Here is a 4,575-nt window from a genome sequence, read left to right on the forward strand (position 1 = left end):
TACCCCAGGTCTGTATCCTCATCAGTAGCCCCCAAATAGATTAAGGTTCGAGTGGAAAGTAGGTTGAAGTTAAACTTGTTCCGAGCTTTGCACCTTCGCGAGTGCTTTCTACAAGATTGAAAAACCCACGTTGGTACTTCAGCGTCGACTCAGTCGCCTTTATCCATTCAGAGGGTTGTCGAGTGAACTTGTGGCGTCAAGTGCCAAGTGTTGTATTTGGGTCCAGGATCTTTGCAGCGATTGACTGCTGTGTATCCCATATTTCGTGGGATACAAAATTTCAGGGAAGCGCGCGGGGCGGGGAGCGCTGATGCGGGCGGAGCGGATAAAACAAAGATGCCTCGATTTCCGTGCAGCCTTTTTCGCCATGTATGTTGCGCGCGACTGTTGCGGGATTTGATAGGATTGCCTGGCCCCATGTGTCAGTCACTCGGAAGTGACCCTTTATAAGGCGACGGGGCCGAGGCGTCCGCACTGGGCACGCCCGTTCCTCCCTCTTCTTCCTCCGCTTCTCCACCGCGGTCAGCTCTTCCGTTCTCGATGCTGCCGCTCCACCGCCATGGTGAAGGACAAGACGGCGGCGCTAGAGCGCGCGAAGAAGGCGACGGGGGCGCCGAAGGGCAAAAAGAAGAGCTGTGGGTCGTCTTCGCGGGCGGGGCTGCCACCGGGCTGGATCCAGGGCGATTGGATCCGGTCTTCGATTCAGCAGGAGGACCTGGACGAGCTGGCGGAGTCTGGCTTGATCGCCAAGGGAGCGGCAAGGCTACTGGAGGGGGAGATGGAGCCTCAGCCTCCACCGGGTGAGTGTGTACTACTCACCACTCACGTCAACCGGGGTTTCTCACTTCCTCCGCATCCCATCTTCCAAGGGTTCTTGAATTTTTTCGATGCTCAACTCCACCTTTTTTCTCCCAACACCATCACGTATCTGGCCGCGTTCCTATCGATGTGTGAAAACTTCTTAGGGTGTCGCCCGCACTGGGGCCTCTTCAAGCATCTCTTTACCATCCGCTCTCAGTCGGTCAAAAAGGCAAAGTCGAGTGATTCAAAAACCCATGTCATCCAGATGTGTGGGGGTTTAGGAATCCAAAAAAGGCATAGGATTTCTTTCCCTGCTATGACTCTCCCAAAATCGGTTAGAGGCCGGCGATCGACCTGGTTCTATTTCCAGGATGTTGCAGCTCCAGGGCAGTCGACTGGCCTCCCCCACTTCACATTCGACCGTGTCCAGACTCCTTCTCCACTCAAAGTGACTGCTGCTGAGAACGTGGAGACGAAGATGTTGGTGGAGAAAGTGGTCCAACTCATCAATGAGGGTGTCACCAGCCTGGATCTGCTGGAAGTGTTCCTAAGTCGATGCATCCAGCCCCTTCAGGCCCATGACCATCCTATGTGGTTATACTCCGGACCTGAAGACACCGCTCGGGTCCATCCAGAGGAGGTGCCGCCAAAAACCGTGGCTATGTGGCTGAGAAGTATTACATGCAATCAGGACAACCCCAGAGGATCCAGGCGAGTCATTCCCTTCAGAGAGGACAATCCACCCGACAAAGTATGCTCTTTTTTCTGACTGTCTGACTTGTACACTCCGACTGTATTTGATGTCGACTGACTTTCGTTCATCCGTTTGCCTTGTAGGTTTTCACTGAAATGTATTTGATGCCCAACAGCGAACAAGCTCTGGTGCGGGACCAGGAAGGAGAGGCCAGTGCAGAGGAAAGCGGTGAATGGGAGTCCTCAGGTGAAGAGGAGGAGGAGGAGAGCAAGGAGTCGGACGAGGAGGAGGAAGTCGACTCGCCGCCACGCTCCCAGCGTCGATCTAAGCAGCAATATGACCCGGCAGGCGGGCGTGGATAGAACGTGGCCCCAGGTCCCCACGCTCAGAAGTGTGTTCGGACATCGACTCCGGAGCCCGCGGAGAATATCGCCAAGCAGCCCAAGGTTGTTCCTCCCAAGGCTCGGAAGACCTTGCCGCGGATCAAGATGGACAGCCCCGTGGCTTCGGGATGAGTATCATACTTGTGTTTATGGACACTGACTGAATTTCCCGTCCTGACCGATTGGATCATGTATCTCTCCAGCCCCACCTCTGCTGCTACCGACATGGACATCGACAAGGCTCCACGAGATGAGGAGGCCACCTCTCGAGCTGGTAAGTTCGTTCGACCAGGTTTCATTTAGTCGAGTGGATCGTCAATCGGCTAGCTTTCTGATATTTCATCCTTTCTATAGTTCCACAGGAGGTCGTTGTGCTGCCTGATGACGAAGAAGAAGAATTGTCTCTGCAGGAGAGGAGGAAGAGGAGTGGAGGCTTGAGCAGGAAGAGACTCGAAGTTCAGGTCCCTCAGTCGACGCCGGTGCTTGAGGCGGTGGTCGAACGTTCCGGGGAGCGGGATCAGACCAACGTCACATTTGCCGACCCGCTGACGACTGATCGTCCGTTGGGATCGGCTTCTCCGACTCCTGCTGCTCCGATGCAACTCCACGCGTCTGACCCAGTAACTGCTTCGACCGCCTTGCAACCGTCACTCTTTGCTGCCTATGAAACCCCGGACGACTCGCCGAGTGCTGCCAGGGAGGCTCTTCGCCATGTGAACCTTGTCATGGAGCAGGTGAAGGTGATGCACGAGGCTAGTTAGGTGGCTTACAACGCCAGCACTGCCCTTCAGACCAATGTTCAGGTCAGCAAAACTCCGACTGAACTTTCAAAGGTTGAGTTATATCCGATCACCCACTGGGTGTTTCTTTGCATAGAGATTAGGAAATCTTCCACTCCACTCGACTCGAGCTGAGTCTTAGTAAACTGTCTGAACCAGTGGGGGCACGCCGAGTGCACCCACTGGGTGTAGTCCCCGAGTCCACGGTCGACTGCTGGCAGTCGATTGAGGTCTTAGAATGTACTCTTTCTCTCTTTTTTTGGACTCACGCTGGGCAGACCCTGCCGAATATTGATCTGAACCAGTGGGGGCACGCTAAGTGCACCCACTGGGTGTAGTCCCCGAGACTATTGTTGAATATTTGATTCAGCAGTAGTCTTAGAGTAACTTATCACTGTCACTTGCTCTTATTCCTGTCGACTGACATATCTCTCTTGCTGACCGCAGAGGTCTTGTGATCTTGGAGCTCGACTTTCTGAGTTGAAGAAGAAGCACATCAGCGTTGAGCTTGACCTTGAACTCACAAAGAAGAACCACAAGACCGCCCAACAAGAGACGACCATCATGGGAGGTAATCATTCGACTGTCTTGTCTGTCTTGTAGCTCGCACTTCCCACTGCTTTTTCTTTCAGTCTCTTTGAACCAAGTGACTTCACACAAGCAGATGTGCGTAGTGAAAATCGCCAACTTCAGTCTCGTCAGAAGAGTGTTGTTTCTTTAGAGAGGATGAAGGAGGCTCTAGAGCAGAAGGGTCTGGATCTGGCAGCTTCTCAGAAGGAAGCACGTGAGAAGACGAAGCTTGCGGACCAGAAGCTGGCTTCAGTCGGCAAATTGGAGGGGGAGAATGCGAAGCTGAAGACTGCCATCTCGGACACTAATCAAGAAGTCGAGCAGCTGACGAAGGACAAGGAGAATCTGACCACTGAAGTTGGCGGCCTCAGAACCAAGACAAACAAGCTAGAGTCCTATCTGGAGCAACTCGCCGTGAAACTTGTTCTGAAGCTTGAAGGTATGATCATTCGACTGCAGTTAATTTGCTGTCGACTGAAGTTTGTTATCATATTGTCGACTCATTGTTTTTCGCGATGGGACAGATCTTTGTCAGGACTTTGAAGCTGAAACTGGGCGGGTCGAGATAGGTCTCGACCCCAACAATTGTCCTATGAAAGATGACGTTGGAATGAACCTGCTGCGGTTGGAGTCATGCTTGGATGGTGCAGTCACTTATCTGGCTCGACTGAAGGCGCAGATGAGCCGAATGGATGCTGAGCTCTGGCCTTGGGTGGAACTTTCTCAAGACCTCGAGTCGCTGATGACTCGGCTTAATCAGATTCCCGGTCAAGTGCAAGAGTGGAAGAAGTCATCTGCTTGTTGTGGTGCTGATGTCGCCTTGTCATTGGTTCGAGTGCGTTGCAAGGAGGCTAAGGAAGACAAGCTGGCTGCCCTCAAGGTAGCGAATACTAAGAAGCATTCCTTCGAGTCCTTCATAGACACCTTCCTCGAGGAAGCCACTCGTATTGCCGACAGGATCGAACTCGACAACTTTTGTGATCCTGCTAGTCCTTCTCCCGCCGAGTGACCGAAAAACATTATGCACCACCTTTATTTGCCTTGGAAGGCCGAGTGATTTTGTAATCATTAAAACTCTTTCGGGCATGATGCTCGAGTACTTTAATCGGTGTTTAGGAATCTTTGGATTTATCTTCGATTGAAATTTGTTCTTCTCTTGGATTGGTTTCTGTTCATTCAATGCAGCTTTTGAAGAAGAATCAGCAGTAGACCAGTTGGGCTAGCCTTGAGTAGCATTGATCAGCTCATCAGCAAGGCACTCAGCAATGGTCTTGACGTTCCTGCCATCAACGAGGCATCAGCCGTTGGATGGGTCTTTGACAGTGTGCACAATCTCGTCCTTCTTCTT

The sequence above is a fragment of the Triticum dicoccoides genome, chromosome 1B (assembly GCF_002162155.2).
Source record: "Triticum dicoccoides isolate Atlit2015 ecotype Zavitan chromosome 1B, WEW_v2.0, whole genome shotgun sequence".
NCBI lineage: Eukaryota > Viridiplantae > Streptophyta > Magnoliopsida > Poales > Poaceae > Triticum > Triticum dicoccoides.